Raw genomic sequence first — 27,378 nt, 5'->3', positions numbered from 1 at the left:
TATTGTTTCCCAGGCGGTGAAGTTCTCATTGTTCTTCAAGGCTGGAGTAATGCTGTACATAACTTCCACCCCATGTTCCTTTGGACTTTAACTTCTATACCCTCACTGCCTGGATTATATAAAGATACATTATTAACTGATCGGGTCTGAGATTTCAGAGTATCGGAGCATGTGAATGTGGGTTCACTATCACTACGAGATACTGTAGGGTGTTTCATGGTCCCATAAAAAGTATTGACTATCCTTAGGACACAGGATTTCGAACATGTTGGACTACTTTTTCTACTACTTGATGTGCAATATATAACATTGGGTATGATTAGTTTGGGTATTTTTGGCATTAGATGAATAGCTAAAATTTGCTAAACTGATTACAACAATACTTTCAGTCCATTGCTGTTTTCTACTTGGTTTTCCATTCTTGCCTTTTCATCTGCTATAATACTTTTGCTTTACAAGAACTCCTTGGTTTAAAAAAAATAAATAAATAAATTTTAAAGTTCACCTATTACGTCGTCCCGCAACCTGTCTTTTGGTTATTCTGTGTTCATTCAGAAAACTGCCAATCATTGGTTAGGCGGTGTTATACAGGGCTCAGCATTCAGAGGACTGCTAGATCCGCAGCAGAGAAATCAGTGATTGTATTAAAATTACAGCAAGCAGCCAAGTAAGTGACGCAGCTATAGAATCAGGGTCTCTGCCCCTACCTCATGTTGCCCTCAATACTCTCGCTACAAATTACGTTTAAGTGAATGGTCTTTTTAAATTTAGTTGATCATGATAGTTTTAATATTATTGACTTAATTTAGAATTTTAACACTATTTTACTGTAGATGTATTCGATGAAAACGTAGTGCATCTGACTGCACTAAGCAAACTAAGGGGAATTCTCCTTCAAATCCTGTGGTGAATTTCCACTGCCTGTTTTATCTGGGTTCTCATTAGACACCGGCACGTCACTACCCGCAGGCTTATTGTCCTGGAGACCAGGAAGTCCCTTGTGCTGATAATTACCTCAGCACAGATTTGGAAGATCCCAAACATTTGTACATGTAAGCCGAGTAAATAACGTGTATTTCTGCTATAAATGCTTTGTACTCAGTGGGAATAATAGCTGCTGTGACCTGAAGATAACCCATTACCATGTACTGTCAGGCTATCAGCAGGTCACAGCAGCAGAGCTTCCTCCTGCACACCTTCACAGGCACCTGACGTATTACGGCCGTGTGCACACTTTGCAGATGTGGTGCATTTTTGGTGATTTTTTTCCTTGCAGATTTTCTAGATAAATCTGAAGCAGTCCTAATGCCAGCAAGTATCATGCAGATGTTGCTTATTTTTGACTTGCCGATATGGTGCATAAAATAATCTGCTGCAGGTCAATCCTCTGCCTTGCGTTTTAGACTGATTTGAGTGAAGTTAATGGTGAAAAATGCAAGGGAAATCACACAAACACGCGGGGAAAAATCAGCAAGCAAAAGCCAAAAGCTGCAGAAATGGTACAGAAATTTTACTAAGCAAATGTACATAGCAACGCTCTGGACAGGTTTCTGTCAGTGAGACAAGATAGCGGCCATTTTAATAAATTAAGGTGATTACCTCCCTTGATTTATAATGACATCTTTTCCTTATTTCTTTCCTTTCTCCCTTCCTACTTTGTTTTTGTTTCCTTTCTTTATTTTTCTTTGTTTCTCCCTTTTTTCCTTTTATTTTTTTCTTTCCTTCTTTCTTTCTTTATTTCTATTTCTTTTTTCTACTTCCTGTCTTTCTTTCTCCCTTTTTTTCCTTCTTTCTTTCTTTCTTTCTTTCTTTCTTTCTTTCTTTCTTTCTTTCTTTCTTTCTTTCTTTCTTTCTTTCTTTCTTTCTCCCTTTCTCTCTTTCTTTCTTTTTCTTTCTTTCTTTCTTTCTTTCTTTCTTTCTTTCTTTCTTTCTCCCTTTAAGTTCTCTCTTCACTTTTGTATTTGCCCCTCTGTATTTTCAGATCACTCTTGATGCCATTGGTGCATAATTATTTAAAACAATGGAGTGTATCTGTCTAGTTTTTGTAAATATATATATATATAATAACAAATAAGGCCAATGATTAGCAGAATGCTTGTTCCCATTCATTTCCCGTGTAAACATGCCCAATGATCAGATGACAAGCAAAAATTGTCTGGTGGCATCTTTTATATGGGCATAAAAAAACATTTATTGCTGGTAGGTAGCACATCCCCTGATGTAAATGGGATGTGCTTCTGATAATAGTGCCAAATTTCTAGGATGAGCTATGGTAGCAATACAGTACATACATATTGCGCAGTGTCATTGATCGCTCAATATAAGTGAAGCTAAACAAGCACTAATGGTCTTGTTGTTGTGTCATTCCTTTCAGGCAAGAATCGGGTATAGAGCTCATACCTGGAAGAGTTTTGTGCTATGAACCCCACCGCTTAGAGCAGTTATCTGTCTGTGTCTGGGCACTGTGATCATTGGTGATTTCCCTAAGTACATAAAGACTCTTTAGGGTCAAAATGTCTCTGTAAAAACCCCAAAAGTGATTATTTCCCTTAAGGTACCTTCACACTGAACAATTTAACAACGATATCGCTAGCGATCCGTGATGTTGCAGCGTCCTGGATAGCGATATCGTTGTGTTTGACACGCAGCAGCGATCTGGATTCTGCTGTGACATCTTTGGTTGGAGCAGAAAGTCCAGAACTTTATTTCGTCGCTGGATCTCTCGCAGACATCGCTGAATCGGCGTGTGTGACTCCGATTCAGCGATGTCTTCACTGGTAACCAGGGTAAACATTGGGTTACTAAGCGCAGGGCCACGCCTAGTAACCCGATATTTACCCTGGTTACCAGTGTAAATGTAAAAAAAAAAACACTACATACTTACATTCCGGTGTCTGACGCGTCCCTCGGCGTTCTGCTTCCCTGCACTGTCAGCTTCGGCTGGCCGTAAAGCAGAGCACAGCGGTGACGTCACCACTCTGCTTTACGGCCGGCGCTCACAGTCAGTGCAGGAAAGCAGAGCGCCGGGGGACACGACAGACACCGGAAATGTAAGTATGTAGTGTTTGGTATTTTTTACATTTACACTGGTAACCAGGGTAAACATCGGGTTACTAAGCGCGGCCCTGCGCTTAGTAACCCGATGTTTACCCTGGTTACCCGGGGACTTCGCATAATTGGTCGCTGGAGAGCTGTCTGTGTGGCAGCTCTCCAGCAACCACACAGGGATGCTGCAGCGATCGGCATCCTTGTCTAGATCGCTGCAGCGTCGCTAAATGTGACGGTACGTTTAGTCTAGGAAATAAAACAATGTATATTTGTAGTAGGCAGAATACGTCTAGAGATAAGTGTAAATCCTTACACTTGTGTTATCTCAGTTACATGCTTATCACGTCCTCAAGTTGCTATGCTTTACAGTATGTGGAGCTGACCTGCCTTCCGTTTTCACAGGATATCTGTAATTCCAGTGACATCTTTGAGGGAAATTCTTACTAAAGCCGATTTCACACGTCAGCTTTTTTGGTACATGTGCCATCCGTTATTCTTAAAGATAGCTAACACCATCAATGTGCCTTTTCATTTATCTTTTTTTTTTTCGAGGACTGAAAGTCTACCAAAAAGAGACATTCTCTACCTTGCTGTCTGTATTGTACTGTTTAGTGGGTCAGGGAAGTTATAAATCTTTTTTTTTTTACATGCAAGAAAATTGTATGCAATAATGATTGTAAACACTGGCTCAAGGGCCGAAAAGGGGTCCGGCACACGGAAAAGAACTAAAAAGACCTTGGACCATTTTTCACATATTAATAATTTTAGAAAAAACTGGTAATGTACAGTAAAATTACATTTTAAGATCATGGGTTAAGGCGTTATGGTAATATAGTACATGATACTATCCTTTATCCATATCAGTATGAATTAGACAAGTTCATTTCAAAGTATGAGATGCTTCCTAGTTGTTGGCACAGCTATGGAGTGCTTTTTACAGAACACTTTCCTTTAGGTGGCTGCTGAAATCCCTGGTTTCTCTACAGAGTTTATATTTTGTACTAATTGTGATGTTATATGGAGTTTGAGATAAATGAAAGGTAAATTGAGAAATATTTTTAATTATGCCATGGAATTTCACCATATATGTTGAGGCGTATGCAACATCTTGGTCTGCCTGGTGAGAGAGCAGCAGAAAAAGTCTGAGAAGCCTTGAATTAAAGTGGTTGTCCACTACTAGGACAACCCCTTCTTGATTAAAATTTTTGGGCCCAAATAAAATAATAAAGCTTGTACTCGTCTCCCATGCCGGCGCAGTTCCAGTGGTGTCGGCACTTGCTCTCCCCAAGACTCTCGTGTGGTGATGTGACACGTGACGCTAGTGCCCAGTCAGCGCTAGCATCACTGTCTCCTTCAGACAAATCAAACATGGAGAGGAAGTCCGGGCTACATCTGATCACTGGCTTCCACATCGTGGGAATGCCGCCGGCACGGGAGGTGAGAATAGGCTTTATTATTTTATTGGGGCTAAGCGAGGAGTATGACAAGAAGTTGTCCAAGTAGTGAACAACTTCTGTAACCTTTTGAAGATTTTGCCCATTGCAGTGTCGGGTGTTTTGTGTGGATGGTAATGGTAAATTCTCACACATCAGTTTTGGGGGCAAAGTTCTACATGTCTAGATGGAGTTGGTCCTACAGTTTATGTTTGGAAGATATATGGATCAGTTGCATAAATGTCTGAAATAAATTTGTGTTGTGTTAATTATATCTTAACAAGCAAGTAACACTGACCTATCTAAAGGTTCATATAGAAAACAGACCTCACAAGGTTAGCACAAGACCCAAAGTTAGAAAATGTGCACATTCACATAAATTATTTTACACACGGACCCACAGTCTGCGAAAATAAAAATAACAGTATGCACTGGTCTGATCCATTTTTTTGGAAGAGACAAGCCTACACACTTCAATGAGTGAGCAAAAAAACCCATATGTGATACGTACATCATCTATTTAGCAACCATTTTTGGCTGTTCCAATTAAAACATTTACAATAGTTTTACTGTAGCTTGCTTTGTACAATTTATAATTTGTATAAAAATGGATGTCTCACATTTGTCACACAGATGTCAAAAACATATGTACATATAGCATACAGACTGAATCCAGATGACAACGCAGATGAAAAAGTTGTTCATTTTTGTGGATGAAAATTGGGCAATTTTTTGTGAACTTAGCTTAAGGCCTCATTCAGGTGTCCATCTTGCACATACGTGTTGTATCCTTTTTTCACGGATATAAGTACCATTCACTGGCAGTTTGTCTGAGAAAAACACATGAAAACTTGTCTATTATTTTTTCCAGCAGCACAGATAAGATAAGCAAGGGCTTATACAAGTTTATAGATTGCTGAAAAACACGTATGTGTGCATGAGTGCGCTGTCTGTATTTAACATTGCAAAGTTTGCGAGAACCTTTGAAATTCAATTATTTCTTTGTCCATCTGTGAAAAACACTGATAGTAAAAATAGACACGTTGATGACGCAAAACACTGTTGATACTGGAAAGTGGACTCACACTCACATAAAACTTCTTCATCAAATTTGCAATTAAATCTGCATGCATATTTTGTCTTGGTGTGTACTTTAGCTGCAGACTTAACCATCCACATATAGTACATTGTACATGTTTGAGGATTTTCAGTGTAGAAATCAAAGTTCTGCAACAAGTACATAATCAAAGAAATATTCAAAATACATATAATGTTAGTTCTTTCTAGAGACATGTCTGTACCCATCTCCCCATTAATGATTATTTATATGTACAGTACAGACCAAAAGTTTGGACACACCTTCTCATTTAAAGATTTTTCTGTATTTTCATGCTAAGAAAATTGCACATTCACACTGAAGGCATCAAAACTATGAGTTAACACTTGTGGAATTATATGCTTAACAAAAAAGTGTGAAACAGCTGAAATTATGTCTTATATTCTAGGTTCTTCAAAGTAGCCACCTTTTGCTTTGATGACTGCTTTGCACACTCTTGGCATTCTCTTGATGAGCTTAAGAGGTAGTCACCGGGATTGGTCTTCCAACAATCTTGAAGGAGTTCCCAGAGATGCTTAGCACTTGTTGGCCCTTTTGCCTTCACTCTGCGCTCCAGCTCACCCCAAACCATCTCAATTGGGTTCAGGTCTGGTGACTGTGGAGGCCAGGTCATCTGGCGTAGCACCCCATCACTCTCCTTCTTGGTCAAATAGCTCTTACACAGCCTGGAGGTGTGTTTGGGATCATTGTGCTGTTGAAAAATAAATGATGGTCCAACCAAACACAAACCGGATGGAATAGCATGCCACTGCAAGATGCTGTGGTAGCCATGCTGGTTCAGTATGCCTTAAATCTACTATATAAAGCTGAATGTGTGTATGTGTGTATGTGTGTATGTATGTCCGGGATTGGCATCTGCACCGTCGCAGCTACAGCCACAAAATTTTGCACAGTCACACGTCTGGACCCCGAGAGCGTCATAGGCTATATTGTGAGGTGAAATTTTAACCCCGCGCGTTCCAATTCACCAAACAATTTTGCCCCTATCTACATAATGGGGAAAAAAGTGAAAGGAAAAGTGTTGGAGGCGTTGAAGCTACAGCCACAACATTTTGCACAGTCACACGTCTGGACCCCGAGAGCGTCATAGGCTATGTTGTGAGGTGAAATTTTAACCCCGCGCATTCCAATTCACCAAACAATTTTGCCCCTATCTACATAATGGGAAAAAATGAAAGGAAAAGTGTTGGAGGCAAATTGACAGCTGCCAGATGTGAACAAGGGGGACGTAGAGAGTGAGAGCGATGGCGCCAAAGAGTATATACCGTACAGTTGCTAAGGTGGGGCCCCGACATGAGATACTCACCACACACACGAACGCCTGGTCCACTCCCGTCTTACCCGCTATCTCTCAGATAACTCTCTTCTCGACCCTCTTCAATCTGGCTTCCGCTCTTTACACTCTACTGAAACTGCCCTCATTAAAGTCTCTAATGACCTACTAACAGCTAAATCTAATGGTCACTACTCCATGCTAATTCTCTTGGATCTCTCTGCAGCATTCGACACTGTGGATCATCAGCTCCTCCTCACTATGCTCCGCTCCATCGGCCTCAAGGACACCGTTCTCTCCTGGTTCTCCTCCTATCTCTCTGACCGATCCTTCACTGTATGTTTTGCTGGTTCCTCCTCCTCTCACCTTCCCCTTACTGTTGGGGTTCCTCAAGGATCAGTCCTAGGCCCCCTACTCTTCTCGTTGTATACTGCCCCTATTGGACAAACAATCAGTAGATTTGGTTTCCAGTATCATCTCTATGCTGACGACACCCAATTATACACTTCTGCTCCCGATATCACACCGACCTTTTTAGAAAACACCAGTGACTGTCTTACCGCTGTCTCTAACATCATGTCCTCCCTCTATCTGAAACTAAACCTGTCAAAAACTGAACTCCTCGTGTTCTCTCCCTCTACTAACCTACCTTTGCCTGACATTGCCATCTCCGTGTGCGGTTCCACCATTACTCCAAAGCAACATGCCCGCTGCCTTGGGGTCATCCTTGATTCTGACCTTTCATTCACCCCCTACATCCGATCACTGGCTCGCTCTTCTTACCTGCATCTCAAAAACATTTCTAGAATTCGCCCTTTTCTTACTTTCGACTCTGCAAAAACTCTTACTGTTTCACTTATTCATTCTCGTCTGGACTATTGTAACTCTCTACTAATCGGTCTCCCTCTTGCAAAACTCTCCCCGCTCCAATCTGTCCTGAATGCTGCAGCCAGGATCATATTCCTCACCAACCGTTACACCGATGCCTCTACCCTGTGCCAGTCATTACACTGGCTACCCATCCACTCCAGAATCCAGTACAAAACTACTACCCTCATCCACAAAGCACTCCATGGCTCAGCACCACCCTACATCTCCTCCCTGGTATCAGTCTACCACCCTACCCGTGCCCTCCGCTCCGCTAATGACCTCAGGTTAGCATCCTCAATAATCAGAACCTCCCACTCCCGTCTCCAAGACTTTACACGTGCTGCGCCGATTCTTTGGAATGCACTACCTAGGTTAATACGATTAATCCCCAATCCCCACAGTTTTAAGCGTGCCCTAAAAACTCATTTGCTCAGACTGGCCTACCGCCTCAATGCATTAACCTAACGATCCCTGTGTGGCCTATTTATAATAAAAAAAAAAAAATAAAAAAAAAAGGTTCCTCGCATCATGTTCTCATACACTTTATGCAGTATTAGCCCTCTGTGTCTGTACTGCTACATACTTAGGCAGGTAACTGGTTCATGCAGCTTTACATGAACACCTGAGCCTTACACTATAGCTGGTCCGAATAACTAAAGCAATTGTTACCATCCACCTCTCGTGTCTCCCCTTTTCCCCATAGTTTGTAAGCTTGCGAGCAGGGCCCTCACTCCTCCTGGTATCTGTTTTGAACTGTATTTCTGTTATGCTGTAATGTCTATTGTCTGTACAAGTCCCCTCTATAATTTGTAAAGCGCTGCGGAATATGTTGGCGCTATATAAATAAAAATTATTATTATTATTATATGAACACACACACAAAATGCACCACACACTTCCACGTGCTTGAACACATATCACCCTCAGCACACATTTCACCACACATTCTCCAACCTCGCCACATAAAAGTCGAAACACAAAAGTCGCCGCTCAAAACTCGCCACGCGCAGAACTCGCCACATGCAAAAACTAGGCTCTTGCAAAACTCGCCACAAGTGCAAAACTCACCTCATGGAAAACTCGCCACACGCAAAACTTGCACATGCGGAAAAATTGCCACATGCACAAAAGTTGCAACACATGCAAAATTTCTTCACACAAAACTTGCACATACTCAAAAGGCACCACACAAAACTCGCCACGTGCAAAACTCGCCATGCGCAAAACTTGCTGCACACAAGTTGCTACACTAATCTGTCACATGCAACTCGACACACAAAAAGTTGCTACACGCATGTTGCCACACGCAACTCATCTCACAAAAGTCGCTACATACATGTCGCCACACGCAACTCAACACACACAACTTGACAAATGAAACTCGCCCTAAAACACACACAAGTCTGGTCTTATCCTTCAAAAATAAAAATCTGATTAATAAGCAGACAAACTACAACAAATGTACCATAAAGGAAATACGGCAGCTGTCAGTCACATGACCTGTCTATTATGTGTATGTGTGAGCTAATATATACTGCCAGGGGGAGGGCTTCCTGCTGGCTGGGGATTTATCAGGCTGCCAATTTAGCTTACAAATACTGAGGTAAAAATACTGAGCAAATAACGTGTGAACGAGGTCTAATACAGGAGGAGATGACACACAGGTATATACTATATACAGGAGAGATGACACACAGGTATATACTATATAGAGGAGGAGATGACATACAGGTACATATATATACAGGAGGAGATGACATACAGGTATATACTATATACAGGAGGAGATGACACACAGGTATATACTATATACAGGAGCAGATGACCTACAGGTATATACTATATACAGGAGGAGATGACATACAGGTATATGCTATATATAGAAGATGACATGCAGGTATATACTATATACAGGAGGAGATGACACACAGATATATACTATATACAGGGGAGATGACACACAGGTATATACTATATACAGGAGGAGATGACATACAGGTATATACTATATATAGAAGGAGATGACATTCAGGTATATACTATATATAGGGGAGATGACACACAGCAGGTATATAATATATACAGGGGAGATGACATACAGGTATATACTATATACAGGAGATGACATACAGATGTATACTATATATAAGGGAGATGACAAACATGTATATACTGAGGTGATGAGGTGAAAATGAGAGGTGTGAGGTGAAAATGAAAAGGTGTGAGTGCAAAATGAGAGGAGTGAGGAAAAATAATGGAGTGATCAGAAAATGACAGATGTGAGGTTGAAATGACAAGTGTTAGGGGGGAATGAGAGGAGTGAGGGAGAAAATGAGAGATGTGAGGGAGAAAATGAGAGATGTGATTGGGAAATTGAGAGGCGGGATGGGAAAATAAGAGAAGTGACGTGCTATAACTAACCACAGATATTTACTATGCCCAGGCAACGCCGGGCTCTTCAGCTAGTTTTGAATAAATCCCCAACAGCGTCACCAGCAAATCACCCCCACACCATCACACCTCCTCCTCCATGCTTCACGGTGGGAACCAGGCATGTAGAGTCCATCCATTCACCTTTTCTGCGTCGCACAAAGACACGGTGGTTGGAACCAAAGATCTCAAATTTTGACTCATCTGACCAAAGCACAGATTTCCATTGGCATAATGTCCATTCCATGTGTTCTTTAGCCGAAACAAGTCTCTTCTGCTTGTTGCCTGTCCTGCTGTGGTTTCCTAGCAGCTATTTTACCATGAAGGCCTGCTGGACAAAGTCTCCTCTTAACAGTTGTTGTAGAGATATGTCTGCTGCTAGAACTCTATGTGGCATTGACCTGGTCACTAATCTGAGCTGCTGTTAACCTGCGATTTCTGAGGCTGGTGACTCGGATAAACTTATTTTCAGAAGCAGAGGTGACTCTTGGTCTTCCTTTCTTGGGGTAGTCCTCATGTGAGCCAGTTTCTTTGTAGCGCTTGATGGTTTTTGCCACTGCACTTGGGGACACTTTCAAAGTTTGCCCAATTTTTGGGATTGACTGACCTTCATTTCTTAAAGTAATGATGGCCATTCGTTTTTCTTTACTTAGCTGCTTTTTTCTTGCCATAATGCAAATACTAACAGTCTATTCAGTAGGACTATCAGCTGTGTATCCACCAGACTTCTGCACAACACAACTAATGGTCCCAAGTCCCAACACCATTTATAAGGCAAGAAATCGCACTTATTAAACCTGACAGGGCACACCTGTGAAGTGAAAACCATTCCCAGTGACTACCTATTGAAGCTCATCAAGAGAATGCCAAGAGTGTGCAAAGCAGTCATCAAAGCAAAAGGTGGCTACTTTGAAGAACCTAGACTATAAGACATAATTTCAGTTGTTTCACACTTTTTTGTTAAGTATATAATTCCACATGTGTACATTCATAGTTTTGATGCCTTCAGTGTGAATGTACAATTTCCATAGTCATGAAAATACAGAAAAATCTTTAAATGAGAAGGTGTGTCCAAACTTTTGGTCTGTACTGTATATGCAATGGATTAAATCATATATCACCTATATATTGATACAAGGTATCTATGAACCACTCACAGAAATGTATAATATCAATAAAGTTTTATTTAACATTTTTTTCTAAACATATCATATAGAAAGATGACATACGATATATGTGAAGTTTTTAGCACGGAGTATACTTCAAGTACAAAAAATGGTGGCGAGTCAAATGTAATTTGAGGCATAAGTGCCACATCAGATCAAATTGATCATAGAGAATTGATGCCAAATGGACATTAAGTGAGTATATCTATAATGGATTTCTGCATAGTCCAACTGGGCTATATAGATGAAACTATTGTCAAGCTAATGCTTATGTAAGGTTCTAGCAGGAACGCGGGATGCAGTGACCGGCAGGAGGCAGAGCAAGGGTTAACAAGTATAACAGCTACACTCGCTACACTCATCAGGAGGGCGTTAAACTAGAAGAAGAGGGGACGGGAAGAAAAACATTAGACTCGAACAAAGACGACCCAGGAAAACATACTCAGAAGGGAGGTAAGAACATTTCTAAAACAATCCACAGTGAGGAGATTGGAACAAAACAAAATCCTCTAAACTGCATGCTCGCAAACGCCAGAAGCCTGACAAACAAGATGGAAGAACTAGAAGCAGAAATATCTACAGGTAACTTTGACATAGTGGCAATAACCGAGACATGGTTAGATGAAAGCTATGACTGGGCAGTTAACTTACAGGGTTACAGTCTGTTTAGAAAGGATCGTAAAAATCGGAGAGGAGGAGGGGTTTGTCTCTATGTAAAGTCTTGTCTAAAGTCCACTTTAAGGGAGGATATTAGCGAAGGGAATGAGGATGTCGAGTCCATATGGGTTGAAATTCATGGAGGGAAAAATGGTAACAAAATTCTCACTGGGGTCTGTTACAAACCCCCAAATATAACAGAAAGCATGGAAAGTCTACTTCTAAAGCAGATAGATGAAGCTGCAACCCATAATGAGGTCCTGGTTATGGGGGACTTTAACTACCCGGATATTAACTGGGAAACAGAAACCTGTGAAACCCATAAAGGCAACAGGTTTCTGCTAATGACCAAGAAAAATTATCTTTCACAATTGGTGCAGAATCCAACCAGAGGAGCAGCACTTTTAGACCTAATACTATCTAATAGACCTGACAGAATAACAAATCTGCAGGTGGTTGGGCATTTAGGAAATAGCGACCACAATATTGTGCAGTTTCACCTGTCTTTCACTAGGGGGACTTGTCAGGGAGTCACAAAAACATTGAACTTTAGGAAGGCAAAGTTTGAACAGCTTAGAGATGCCCTTAATCTGGTAGACTGGGACAATATCCTCAGAAATGAGAATACAGATAATAAATGGGAAATGTTTAAGAACATCCTAAATAGGCAGTGTAAGCGGTTTATACCTTGTGGGAATAAAAGGACTAGAAATAGGAAAAACCCAATGTGGCTAAACAAAGAAGTAAGACAGGCAATTAACAGTAAAAAGAAAGCATTTGCACTACTAAAGCAGGATGGCACCATTGAAGCTCTAAAAAACTATAGGGAGAAAAATACTTTATCTAAAAAACTAATTAAAGCTGCCAAAAAGGAAACAGAGAAGCACATTGCTAAGGAGAGTAAAACTAATCCCAAACTGTTCTTCAACTATATCAATAGTAAAAGAATAAAAACTGAAAATGTAGGCCCCTTAAAAAATAGTGAGGAAAGAATGGTTGTAGATGACGAGGAAAAAGCTAACATATTAAACACCTTCTTCTTCACGGTATTCACGGTGGAAAATGAAATGCTAGGTGAAATCCCAAGAAACAATGAAAACCCTATATTAAGGGTCACCAATCTAACCCAAGAAGAGGTGCGAAACCGGCTAAATAAGATTAAAATAGATAAATCTCCGGGACCGGATGGCATACACCCACGAGTACTAAGAGAACTAAGTAATGTAATAGATAAACCATTATTTCTTATTTTTAGTGACTCTATAGCAACAGGGTCTGTTCCGCAGGACTGGCGCATAGCAAATGTGGTGCCAATATTCAAAAAGGGCTCTAAAAGTGAACCTGGAAATTATAGGCCAGTAAGTCTAACCTCTATTGTTGGTAAAATATTTGAAGGGTTTCTGAGGGATGTTATTCTGGATTATCTCAATGAGAATAACTGTTTAACTCCATATCAGCATGGGTTTATGAGAAATCGCTCCTGTCAAACCAATCTAATCAGTTTTTATGAAGAGGTAAGCTATAGACTGGACCACGGTGAGTCATTGGACGTGGTATATCTCGATTTTTCCAAAGCGTTTGATACCGTGCCGCACAAGAGGTTGGTACACAAAATGAGAATGCTTGGTCTGGGGGAAAATGTGTGTAAATGGGTTAGTAACTGGCTTAGTGATAGAAAGCAGAGGGTGGTTATAAATGGTATAGTCTCTAACTGGGTCGCTGTGACCAGTGGGGTACCGCAGGGGTCAGTATTGGGACCTGTTCTCTTCAACATATTCATTAATGATCTGGTAGAAGGTTTACACAGTAAAATATCGATATTTGCAGATGATACAAAACTATGTAAAGCAGTTAATACAAGAGAAGATAGTATTCTGCTACAGATGGATCTGGATAAGTTGGAAACTTGGGCTGAAAGGTGGCAGATGAGGTTTAACAATGATAAATGTAAGGTTATACACATGGGAAGAGGGAATCAATATCACCATTACACACTGAACGGGAAACCACTGGGTAAATCTGACAGGGAGAAGGACTTGGGGATCCTAGTTAATGATAAACTTACCTGGAGCAGCCAGTGCCAGGCAGCAGCTGCCAAGGCAAACAGGATCATGGGGTGCATTAAAAGAGGTCTGGATACACATGATGAGAGCATTATACTGCCTCTGTACAAATCCCTAGTTAGACCGCACATGGAGTACTGTGTCCAGTTTTGGGCACCGGTGCTCAGGAAGGATATAATGGAACTAGAGAGAGTACAAAGGAGGGCAACAAAATTAATAAAGGGGATGGGAGAACTACAATACCCAGATAGATTAGCGAAATTAGGATTATTTAGTCTAGAAAAAAGACGACTGAGGGGCGATTTAATAACCATGTATAAGTATATAAGGGGACAATACAAATATCTCGCTGAGGATCTGTTTATACCAAGGAAGGTGACGGGCACAAGGGGGCATTCTTTGCGTCTGGAGGAGAGAAGGTTTTTCCACCAACATAGAAGAGGATTCTTTACTGTTAGGGCAGTGAGAATCTGGAATTGCTTGCCTGAGGAGGTGGTGATGGCGAACTCAGTCGAGGGGTTCAAGAGAGGCCTGGATGTCTTCCTGGAGCAGAACAATATTGTATCATACAATTATTAGGTTCTGTAGAAGGACGTAGATCTGGGTATTTATTATGATGGAATATAGGCTGAACTGGATGGACAAATGTCTTTTTTCGGCCTTACTAACTATGTTACTATGTTACTAGCTTTTAATGTAATAGGGGAATACTCCACGCAGGGAGGCAATGGATTAAACAGGGAATTGAAACAAAATAAAAGGTAAAGGATATGGAGAGTGGAAGGACAACGGTTCAGACAACGGGAGTTCTGAAGAAAGTCAGTGGTTCCTAAGTCCATGAAATGGATAGCAGCAACAAGATCCGGCTCGGTATCTTTTCCAGGAAGGTCCTGTGGGCATCAATGCCCCATCTTCTGGTGGCAGCGGTCTGTCTCCGATACCTTCCTCTGAGCCTTAGTCCATATACTGATGTGGCTGGGGAAGCGTGGGCCATGACACTTTCTGAGCCCCACGTGGCACAGGCACGACTCTCATTACAGTGACTGTCAGTGGTGGCGGAGTTTGGGCGCAGGTCTATGCTGCACGGATGCTCTGGGACCGAAGTGCTCACTGGTCCCTGCTGTAGCATCTGACTAGGGTACGGGCCACAGTCCTGTACTAGCCCAACGTGGCTCGGCAAATCTATAATGGCACAGTCAGGGTGCAAGGGTCTGTCCTGTCCCAGGTCACCCTTATGGGGCATGTGTTGTTGTACTCACAGACATGGTGCATTTGGCACCTTGCTCTCTGGTAGTCACCAGTACACTGCTCCTCTCTTCGTAGTCATCAGGCACACACTGCGCATCACTCTCCCTTTCTAATCCCTGCTGCTGGCAGCAGGAGATGGCGGACACTGGCCTGCATGATGCTGGTGCTTCTCGAACAGAGCACTTCTCTATCTGGATGCTGCTAGATATGCAGCTCCCCTCAGCGCAGAAGTCCCTGTCCTTCCGGTCTGCTTGGTGTGCACAGCTGTGCTGTAAGTGCACGGCTCTGCTCTGTGTGCAGGGCTCTGCAAGGCTTTGCTCTGCACGGCTTTGCGCTACACAGCTCTGCTCTGCATGGCTCTGCTCTGCAGCGGTCCCTCTCTCCTGCTTGCTGCTGGGCACAAAACGTCCCTCAACGCAGCAGTCCCCATCCTTCAGGTCTGCTGCAGCATGGCCTGTCGAAGTCCTGGCACTTTCTGTAAGGGGAAGCAGAATGCACTGCTCACTGCTCTGCACTGGCACCACACTCACCTGCTTCTCGCGCTTTTTCCTTTTATCTCTCTGCTGCTGCGTGCCCTTTCTGGCTCTCCCCCTTCCTTGGTCAAGTGGAAGCTCCGTCCCACTCAAGCTCAAACAGTAGATGCAGCCTCTCAAGTTCCGGACCTGGTACGCAAGTACCCGCTGTCTCTTTGTCCCCCTTACCCATGATCTGATTATCAAGTCCTAGACATCACCGCAGCTACCCCGATGTGCTTGAGACTTAATGTCCATTTAGCAATCATCTATATATAATTGCCTAAGGATTTTTCCGTCTGTCTGTCTTTCTGTCTGTCTGTCTGTCTTTCTGTCTGTCTGTCTGTCCTGGAAATCCCACGTTTCTGATTGGTCGAGGCCGCCAGGCACAGCATCGACGTAAAAATCCCGCGTCTCTGATTGGTCGAGGCCGCCAATCAGCGACCGGCACAGCGACGATGATGTCATAAAGGACGTAGACATCCCGCGTCTCTGTAGACATCCCGCGCCTGGTGGCCTTGACCAATCAGCAACGGGCACAGCGACGATGATGTCATAATGGTTGCCATGGCGACGATGATGTCATAAAGGTTGCCTCGACCAATCAGCGACTGGCACAGTCTGCCGCGAATTCTGGAATCATCATTGTCCATATACTACGGGGACATGCATATTCTAGAATACCCGATGCGTTAGAATCGGGCCACAATCTAGTCTATATATATAATTGTCTAAGGGTTTTTCCATCTGTCTGTCTGTCTGTCTGTCCTGGAAATCCCACGTCCCTGATTGGTCGATGCTGCCAGGCCTCGACCAATCAGCGACGGGCACAGTATCGACGTAGAAATTCCGCGTCTCTGATTGGTCGAGGCCGCCAGGCCTCGACCAATCAGAGACAGGCACAGCGACGAAGATGTCATAATGGTTGCCTTGGCGACGATGATGTCATAAAGGTTGCCTCGATCAATCAGCGACGGACACAGTCTGCCGCGAATTCTGGAATCATCATTGTCCATATACTACAGGGACATGCATATTCTAGAATACCCGATGCTGCACGGATCTGTTTCTTGTACTGTGCCAGCGCCTCTCTCTGCTTCTAATTCTGCATGGGTTTTAATTATTGCACCCCGATACTTCATTGAGCTGGCTGCTTTGCTTCGGCAAAGATGGCTTTGAACTGTTTTTCAGGATGGAAGGAGGTAGCTCGTAAGGTTAGAAAAGAGTATATTCTAATTTAAATACAATTTTGCAATATATTTGCCTATACTATTGATTTATTTAAAGATTAGAAAGTTGAGGAAGGGTCCTACATGTCTGTCTTGAGAAATCTAATATTACAGGTTATGGGTACCAGATTCTGTGATGGGACATTAGTTCCCTGGATCAGTCTCATTGCTATATGTGGAGTTGGGAATAAGTCTTTTGTCTATGGGCACAGTCTGATGTCTGTATTACCTGTGCGAGGATCGCATCACAATCCTCATACTGGCCGTCGGCTACTGGCCGTCGGCTGACCTAACATGAGCACGACAGCAAGTATTTCGGTGAAGCTGTTCCGCTGAGGTCAGGAGAGCGGGCAACCAGTCTGAGGATTGAGTTGTGCTCCTCAAGCATTTTAAATGTCCATCTGTATTCTCCCTAAAATGGGGAATTTGGCATGTGCCCCATGGGGTTTTTGCCTTCTGGTCAACATACCGTATTCAGCTATAGCGTGAACTCGATGTACTTGTGTCTACCTTTAAAAACTATGGATTATTGAAACTGTGATCATTGGAAAATTTTGAGTAATGTTTTCTGTATGTTAGATTGTTATTCACCCCTGAAAAATGTATGTATAAACTGACAACTGGGTGTTACCATTTCCATTGCCAAAGAGCATGTCCCTACATTCTAACTCTGCCAGCATGGATTGGGCATAGTATGGATACACCCCTAAGGGCTTGCACCAACGGGCGTTAAAATTGGATGAGTGCTATCTGTCGTTTTCATGGAGAGCACTCGTCCCCATGTTATTACATGGACCATGCACAAGCCCGATTTAATTTTTGTTTATTTTTCCTCACAACATGCCCAAGTTCAATCCGAATATCAGATCAATCGGTGCGTGGAAAAACATCGGGCTGCACTTGGATGATATTTGAGTGCAGTCTGATTTTCACGCACTTACAAAATGGAGAATTTTTTTTTCTTTTCTCCATCTTCTCTTCATTTAAGCGAATCGGATCATGCTGTGCTCACTCTGTGCAAATGGCACTGATGAGAGTTTGATCAATCTGCCCTATTCTCTCGAATGAGAGAACCAATGGCCATCTGCACCTAGACCAACACCTAGTTGTTATATTATGAATATAGTTCCAATAGGAATAACAGTGGAATTACATAAAGCAGAGTTGTAAGATTTTGAATAGGCGCTTACTATCCACAGATTAGCAGCACATAGGAGATACATTAACGGGACAGCAATGAGATCATAACATTGTATGGCGTGTGCTAAATATTGGCTATATTCACATAGGGGCGAAGTCACAAGGAAGCACAAGAGGCCAAACACCAAGCCATTACCGATACGTCACAGGTCCTTCCTGTGTGCTGGGCACAGATGAGCAAAAAAACCAATTTATTCTCTGTCTATTGCAACAGCCACTTCTGTTTCAAGCAGATCTGTCACAAGTTTTGTAAACACTTGTATACCAATCATCAGAATAGATGATTGTATAATAAAATGATGTCAGTATACTGGTGCCTTTTTAATATTGAACAACGTGGGTAAGGTCAGATGATGTGGTCATGATATGGCCAATGTGGTTAGAAAAAATACATGTAGTTGATTATGCATTTTGCATAAGCAAACATGTTTTGACAGTGTGTTTTTTGACATATTTGGAATGTTTTTTCCACTAAGTATTTTTGTGATTAAAACATGCAGCATCTTACAGTTCCAGTAAAGTGTATGGAATTCCTATAAATCGCTTGCCCACTGTGCTGTTTTATTATGCTGCAGAAACGGACCTGCAGTCCGATTTCCGCAGCATCTCAGAGACTGGAGTAAGGTTTGTTGTGCACGGTACGCCACAGCTTACCATGAATTTATAGAGTGGCCGTTGTCACCCCCCATAGGGTACCCCCATCCCACTCAAGTTCCACCCATTTTAGCACACCAGGCCAAAACTGTTGTAAAAACAACAAAAGTCGCAACATTTTTGTGCAATTCCACGTTGCATAAAGCTTTGGTGGCGTTTCAACGCATTTTGTTAGAGGCATAATTGCTTGGATGAATCGGGGCCAAAATCTGCAAGCATAAAAAAAAGCAATAAAAATGCATGTTTTTTTTTTTAAAAAAAAGCTAATAGATTCATTATTTCTGATGTGTTTTTTTGTGCAAAAAATCAACTCCATTTAACAGTTCAAGCAAAGTGGTTGTGACTTCATGAAAAGTCATTCTCATGAATGGTGCAGATTGTCAATGTAGAATTCTTATGGGAGCACAAAGAAATTCTTTAAAAATACACAGTTCCTTTTAATAGTGCAGAATCTCAGTGTTTTTGCAGTAAAAAAAACAATAACCAGAGTAGATTACTCTTGCACATTTTGGGGTGGACAGCTGGAGAAAAGACGCAGCAGTAAAAAAAAAATAAGTCTCTACACTACGTGGGAACATGGTCTAATAGTCCAGTTCCATAAACATGGAACACTGTGAAAAACTGCATACAGTTTAAAAAAAAGTCATATACACTAAACCGCACATGGTTTCTTTTCGTCATGTCATGACTGCGTCACAACTGCGCTGTCTGGATTTTCTGTGATATTTCATATTGTCACTTATCTATAAGAAGTATGATGCATTATACTAAGGCTGCCGTCACACCAGCAGTATTTGGTCAGTATTTTACATCAGTATTTGTAAGCCAAAACCACGAGTGGAACAAATAGAGGAAAAGTATAATAGAAACATATGCACCACTTCTGCATTTATCACCCACTCCTGGTTTTGGATTACAAATACTGATGTAAAATACTGACCAAATACTGCTAGTGTGACGGCAGCCTAATACATTGTCCAGAATTCAGTACTAACTCCAGGTCTTTCTTTAGAGTCATCATGGACTCCAGGTCTTTCTTTAGAGTCATCATGGACTCCAGGTCTTTCTTTAGAGTCATCATGGACTCCAGGTCTTTCTTTAGACCCATCATGGACTCCAGGTCTTTCTTTAGACCTATCATGGACTCTAGGTCTTTCTTTAGACCCATCATGGACTCCAGGTCTTTCTTTAGACCCATCATGGACTCCAGGTCTTTCTTTAGACCCATCATGGACACCAGGTTTTTCTTTAGACTCATCATGAACTCCAGGTCTTTCTTTAGACCCATCATGAAACTCCAGGTCTTTCATTAGACCCATCATGATACAAGTGTCTTCATAGGAAGCTAAATGACTTTAACTTACCCACCTGAGCAGGGCTCAGGAATTCCTCATTTTATCAATTGGAAACACAGCAAGCACATGGCGTTTTAGTTTTTTCCGTCTGTCTGTCTGTCTGTCTTTCTGTCTGTCTGTCCTGGAAATCCCGCGTCTCTGATTGGTCGAGGCCGCCAGGCCTCGACCAATCAGCGACGGGCACAGCGACGATGATGTCATAAAGGACGTAGACATCCCGCGTCTCTGATTGGTCGAGGCCGCCAGGCCTCGACCAATCAGCAACGGGCACAGCGACGATGATGTCATAATGGTTGCCATGGCGACGATGATGTCATAAAGGTTGCCTCGATCAATCAGCAACGGGCACAGTCTGCCGCAAATTCTGGAATCATCATTGTCCATATACTACGGGGACATGCATATTCTAGAATACCCGATGCGTTAGAATCGGGCCACAATCTAGAATATGCATGTCCCCGTAGTATATGGACAATGATGATTCCAGAATTCGCGGCAGACTGTGCCCGTCGCTGATTGGTCGAGGCAACCTTTATGACATCATCATGTCATAATCCCGCGTCTCTGATTGGTCGAGGCTGCCAGCGATGGGCACGGTATCAACGTAGAAATCCCACGCCTCTGATTGGTCGAGGCTGCCAGGCCTCGACCAATCAGCGACGGGCACAGCGACGATGATGTCATAAAGGACGTAGAAATCCCACGTTTCTGATTCAGCGACGGGCACAGTATCAACGTAGATGTCATAATGGTTGCCATGGTGATGATGATGTCATAAAGGTTGCCTCGACCAATCAGCGACTGGCACAGTCTGCCGCGAATTCTGGAATCATCATTGTCCATATACTACGGGGACATGCATATTCTAGAATACCCGATGCGTTAGAATCGGGCCACAATCTAGTTCTCTATAATCATCTTAATCTGATGTGGCACTTATGCCTCAAATTACATTTGACTCACCACCATTTTTTTGCTTGAAGTACACTCCTTGCTAAAAACCTCACACATATGTCATCTTTCTGTATGAAATATGGTTTTAAAAAATGTTTAATAAAACTTTATTGCTTTCATACTTTTGTGTGAGTGGTTCATGTATATCTTGTATCCATATGTAGGTGAAACAAGTACAAAATGTCTGACTACATCCTCAGAGTAACTGCTGAATTGTATTAGAGGGATTTTCCTATGAACAAAGTTCATTTTAATCAATAGATCTTGGAATCAAAATAAGTTCCATAATTGAATGTGATTAAAAAATGTTCTTGTGCTAAGATAATGTTATAAATCTACCCCTGCTTTGTACTCTGTGCTTTGTGGCTGTGTCTTACCATATAGGAACATGGTTCCATCATACCACAGCTCCTGGGCTGGGAAGGATGCAGTAGAGTATACAGATAGGACAGCATGGGACCATGTGATGCTATTCACTGCTCACGGACAAGCCATGACGCTGGATAGTCTAGAGGTTCGAAGTGAAAACCAGGAGGGTGCGTAATAGACAGAGGGGTGAGACAAAGGCATAGTCAGGTCTCAGGCTAGGGTTAAAATTCCAAGAAGGTAGCAGATCATGACAAAAGGACTAGGAAAACGGATGGTCAAAGGCAAATCCAAGGTCAAACAACAGAATACAAGGCTAGAGGCACAGAGCAGACGCAAGCCGCTTTATCAAGGGTACACTTGACGTATGGGGTACACTTGACTCACCAGCGCCTCTGATACTATCCCCTTATTCTCAAATTCTTATCCATACCACCCCCACCCTATAGTAACATCAGTTGTAACACCCAAAAATGACATTACACCTGTTTTGGATTAAATGGCCACAGCAGCCTTTTATTAACAAACAATTACAAAATTAAATAAAAACCCAAACTAGGAAGAAGTGGTTCTCGAAGCCACAAATTAAGGATTTTCAATGTTGCTATTATAGATATTCCTTTTGGCCTCCAGGCTTAGTCTTACCCCCAGCCGCAAAGCACCAGCTCGGAGGCAGCTAATGACCAGCCCGGCCAAAACCAACCAATACCAATTCCCATAATTATCCATTCCACCAACTGATCGACCACATTTCCTCGTAAACTACTCCGGGGGAGTCCAGGACCAATAGAGATCCCCCCCCTGCAATCCACCATTGCCCTTTCCACCAACTTCGAGGACCTCCCTCCCCCGCCTTACTGCTATGACAGAAAATTAAAATTCACTATTTAACGCAAAACATAAACACCGTTAACAAACATAACAAATCAAATCCCGATTTTGGAAAATAAGGGAGGGTGGGTGGGAGCTTCGCTTGCTGGAAGACCGCAGGTAATTAAGTGCTCCAGCCGAATGCTGACTTGTCCTTTGGCAGTTTTCCAATAACTGCCCTGCAGTCTCTCAGCCCAAAGCTCCTTCACTCCGCCCTTCTGGGTCCCTCCCCCTCACCAATTCAAAAAAGAAAAAAAAAAAACTCCCCACAGCCCTAACCCTGCAATGCCCATTAACCCCCTGTGGCCCTGATTTTGCATGTGACCCTGTCATGGCGACCTCCCCTGATGGCCCGAGGGGCCAGTACGGCCTTTTTGGCAGAAATCTAAGGCAGAGAGCCAGCTAAATAGCCAGATAATAACTTCAAACAGGCGACACATTGAAGAAGCCCTGGCACGACTTTACGCTAATTGGACAGCTAAACTGTCACTCAAGACACTGACAGCTCAGCACAACTCAGCTCCAGTTTGGATGGCTGAGCTGTCCATCTCCTTACTGACAACTCAGCATGCCCCTGCCCTAGATTGGACTTCGGAACAGTCATTCACTGCGACCAGACACATTATTAGGTGGAATCGAGACAGGTCACAGATGATTATTTTTTTTAAGGTAAAGCATTTCACTGTTTTTTTTAAATGTTTTATCTCAAAGAAAGAGTAATTTCCCATCCCATGCTGTAATGTCTGTTTACTCTCTTGCTTCCTTCCCTGCCCAGGAGGTGTGGTATCATTAGTCCATATTCCTGCATGGTGAGACCCAGCCATTACACAGTACATAGCAGGGGCACATTCATAAGATTATCTCAGCACAGGAATATTTTTTTTTAATCACATCCAGTTGTGGAACTTAATATTATTTCAAGATCTATTGATTAAAATTAACTTTGCACTTGGTAAAACCCCTTTAACAGTTAGGATATATTCACATTTTTTACTTGTTTATTACAAATCCTTTACTTAAAGGGAAGATGCCATCAAAAAAAAATTTTTTTCAGAAATTGTAAAAATGTAAAGAATTAATGATTACATTTTCTTAAAAAATATTATCATTTGTTTATAATTCAGTAAAATATGAAAAATAATTTGAAAAGTTTTGGAATTTCCACTTTTAGACACTAGGGGGAGCAGCTGCTGAAATTTCAGAAAAACCTAGTGTACAACTAGCTCACATTACTGCACTGCAGTAATTATGGGCAAAGTCTGCTGACCTGTGTGATGTCTCCTCTCCTCCCCTTCTGGGTGTTTGCTAAGGGATTAGAGAGGATGATAGTCAGGAACCCAGTGAGCAGCCATTTTGTTGGTGACTGCAGAGTATGGTCAGTATTTTACATCAGTATTTGTAAGCCAAAACCAGGAGTAAAACAATTAGAGGAAAAGTATAATAGAAACATATTCACCACTTCTGTATTTATCGCCCACTCCTGGTTTTGGCTTACAAATACTGATGTAAAATACTGACCAAATACTGATAGTGTGAAGGCAGCCTTATACTGCCAAGTAGACAGTCACCGAGGATGGCAGGCAGCAAGGATTCTGGGAGATATGTGGTGGAGGGAGCAGGGTGACAGCAGCACAGAGTATTTCAGGAGAGCAGTGTGCTGGTCTATAGGGGCCCCCTGTTTGGTGCGCGGAGCAGCCAGGGATTGTACATAGAGCGCTGTCTTTTATATACATGGATGGACCATCTGCTTGTCTGCTCCACAGAAATCTAGGAAACATTTCTGCGGATTGATGGCCTGTTCTGATCCAGACTTTGCATGCAGACCCCATTCCCCTCCTCAGATCCTGTCTTCTCCATCCTGTCCTGGCAATGTGTGAAAGCGAGGCGATAGGCGCAGTCTGGGGTGAAGCTGGGAAGGAAATGTAGCCATATAGTAACGATAAAAATGAGACCCCTCTCTTCAGCTACCTCACCAGCCTTCCCCTGACTACACCTAACTGGAGGTCATGCTGCCCCCTCTATTACCCCAGACCCGCATGCAGGTGCTCAGCCAGAACCACCATAGAATGGGTCCGCTTTCTGAAGATAATACTGCCATAGTGTTCTCAAATAATACCGCCATATAGATCACACACAATACTATCAAATAGATCACAGAATACTGTCATACAGTTCTCACATAATACCACCATATAGATCACACATAATACCGCCAGTGTTCTCACATACCGCCATATAGATCACACATAATACCCAGTGTTCTCACATACCGCCATATAGATCACACATAATACCGCCAGTGTTCTCACATACCGCCATATAGATCACACATAATACCGCCAGTGTTCTCACATACCACCATATGCTTCTCACATAATACCGCCATATAGATCACCCATAATGCCGCCACATAGATCTCACATGTATTGTAAATACTCGGCCAGAATAAAGTCCTTTATTAATCTTTTTTAAACCATACCGAACGCATAATCCTAGACTCCCTCATCTCCCACAACAAAAATAATAAACCACAATGGGGAAAGACACGCAAGGGGGAGAGGAGTGCATAGGAGAGGATTAGATAATGACTGCTGAGCCGTGTATCTAATCCTGTCCTGTGTGATACTGTGCTGCGCCGTGTATCTAATCCTATCTTGTGTGATACTGTACACAGGACAGGATTAGCTACACAGGACTAGATTAGCTACACAGGACAGAGGTAGCAGTGGTAGATGGTATATAGAGGCAGGCAGCAGTGGTAGATGGTATATAGAGGCAGGCAGCAGTGGTAGATGGTATATAGAGGCAGGCAGCAGTGGTAGATGGTATATAGAGGCAGGCAGCAGTGGTAGATGGTATATAGAGGCAGGCAGTAGTGGTAGATGGTACATAGAGGCAGGCAGCAGTGGTAGTTGGTATATAGAGGCAGGCAGCAGTGGTAGATGGTATATAGAGGCAGGTAGCAGTTGTATATAGGGGCAGGCAGCAGTGGTATATAGGGGCAGGTAGCAGTGGTATATAGGGGCAGGTAGCAGTGGTATATAGGGGCAGGTAGCAGTGGTATATAGGGGCAGGTAGCAGTGGTATATAGGGGCAGATAGCAGTGGTATATAGGGGCTGGTAGCAGTGGTATATAGGAGCAGGTAGCAGTGGTTTATAGGGGCTGGTAGCAGTGGTATATAGGGGCTGGTAGCAGTGGTATATAGGAGCAGGTAGCAGTGGTATATAGGGGCTGGTAGCAGTGTTATATAGGGGCAGGTAGCAGTGGTATATAGGGGCTGGTAGCAGTGGTATATAGGGGCAGGTAGCAGTGGTATATAGGAGCAGGTAGCAGTGGTATATAGGGGCTGGTAGCAGTGGTATATAGGGGCAGGTAGCAGTGGTATATAGGGGCAGGTAGCAGTGGTATATAGGGGCAGGTAGCAGTGGTATATAGGGGCAGGTAGCAGTGGTATATAGAGGCAGGTAGCAGTGGTATATAGGGGCTGGTAGCAGTGGTATATAGGAGCAGGTAGCAGTGGTATATAGGGGCTGGTAGCAGTGGTATATAGGGGCAGGTAGCAGTGGTATATAGGGGCTGGTAGCAGTGGTATATAGGAGCAGGTAGCAGTGGTATATAGGGGCTGGTAGCAGTGGTATATAGGAGCATGTAGCGTGGATGTCTCACATTTGTCACACAGATGTCAAAAACATATGTACATATAGCATACAGACTGAATCCAGATGACAATGCAGATGAAAAAGTTGTTCATTTTTGTGGATGAAAATTGGGCAATTTTTTGTGAACTTAGCTTAAGGCCTCATTCAGGTGTCCATCTTGCACATACGTGTTGTATCCTTTTTTCACGGATATAAGTACCATTCACTGGCAGTTTGTCTGAGAAAAACACATGAACACTTGTCTATTATTTTTTCCAGCAGCACAGATAAGATAAGCAAGGGCTTATACAAGTTTATAGATTGCTGAAAAACACGTATGTGTGCATGAGTGCGCTGTCTGTATTTAACATTGCAAAGTTTGCGAGAACCTTTGAAATTCAATTATTTCTTTGTCCATTTGTGAAAAACACTGATAGTAAAAATAGACACGTTGATGATGCAAAACACTGTTGATACTGGAAAGTGGACTCACACTCACATAAAACTTCTTCATCAAATTTGCAATTAAATCTGCATGCATATTTTGTCTTGGTGTGTAATTTAGCTGCAGACTTAACCATCCACATATAGTACATTGTACATGTTTGAGGATTTTCAGTGTAGAAATCAAAGTTCTGCAACAAGTACATAATCAAAGAAATATTCAAAATACATATAATTTTAGTTCTTTCTAGAGACATGTCTGTACCCATCGCCCCATTAATGATTATTTATATGTACAGTACAGACCAAAAGTTTGGACACACCTTCTCATTTAAAGATTTTTCTGTATTTTCATGCTAAGAAAATTGTACATTCACACTGAAGGCATCAAAACTATGAATTAACACTTGTGGAATTATATGCTTAACAAGAAAAGTGTGAAACAGCTGAAATTATGTCTTATATTCTAGGTTCTTCAAAGTAGCCACCTTTTGCTTTGATGACTGCTTTGCACACTCTTGGCATTCTCTTGATGAGCTTAAGAAGTAGTCACCGGGATTGGTCTTCCAACAATCTTGAAGGAGTTCCCAGAGATGCTAAGCACTTGATGGCCCTTTTGCTTTCACTCTGCGCTCCAGCTCACCCCAAACCATCTCGATTGGGTTCAGGTGTGGTGACTGTGGAGGCCAGGTCATCTGGCGTAGCACCCCATCACTCTCCTTCTTGGTCAAATAGCTCTTACACAGCCTGGAGGTGTGTTTGGGATCATTGTCCTGTTGAAAAATAAATGATGGTCCAACTAAACGCAAACCGGATGGAATAGCATGCCACTGCAAGATGCTGTGGTAGC

General features: G+C 42.5%; 1 protein-coding gene across 3 annotated transcripts in view; it reads left to right on the top strand.

Moving 5' to 3' along the window:
• The window catches only part of ARHGAP28 (Rho GTPase activating protein 28), a 303,500-nt gene that overhangs the window by 120,047 nt on the left and 156,075 nt on the right, over nt 1–27,378 (top strand). The window lies entirely within an intron of this gene.

The sequence above is a fragment of the Ranitomeya imitator genome, chromosome 6 (genome assembly GCF_032444005.1).
Source record: "Ranitomeya imitator isolate aRanImi1 chromosome 6, aRanImi1.pri, whole genome shotgun sequence".
Taxonomy (NCBI): domain Eukaryota; kingdom Metazoa; phylum Chordata; class Amphibia; order Anura; family Dendrobatidae; genus Ranitomeya; species Ranitomeya imitator.
This window is presented reverse-complemented; position numbering and strand designations above follow the sequence as displayed.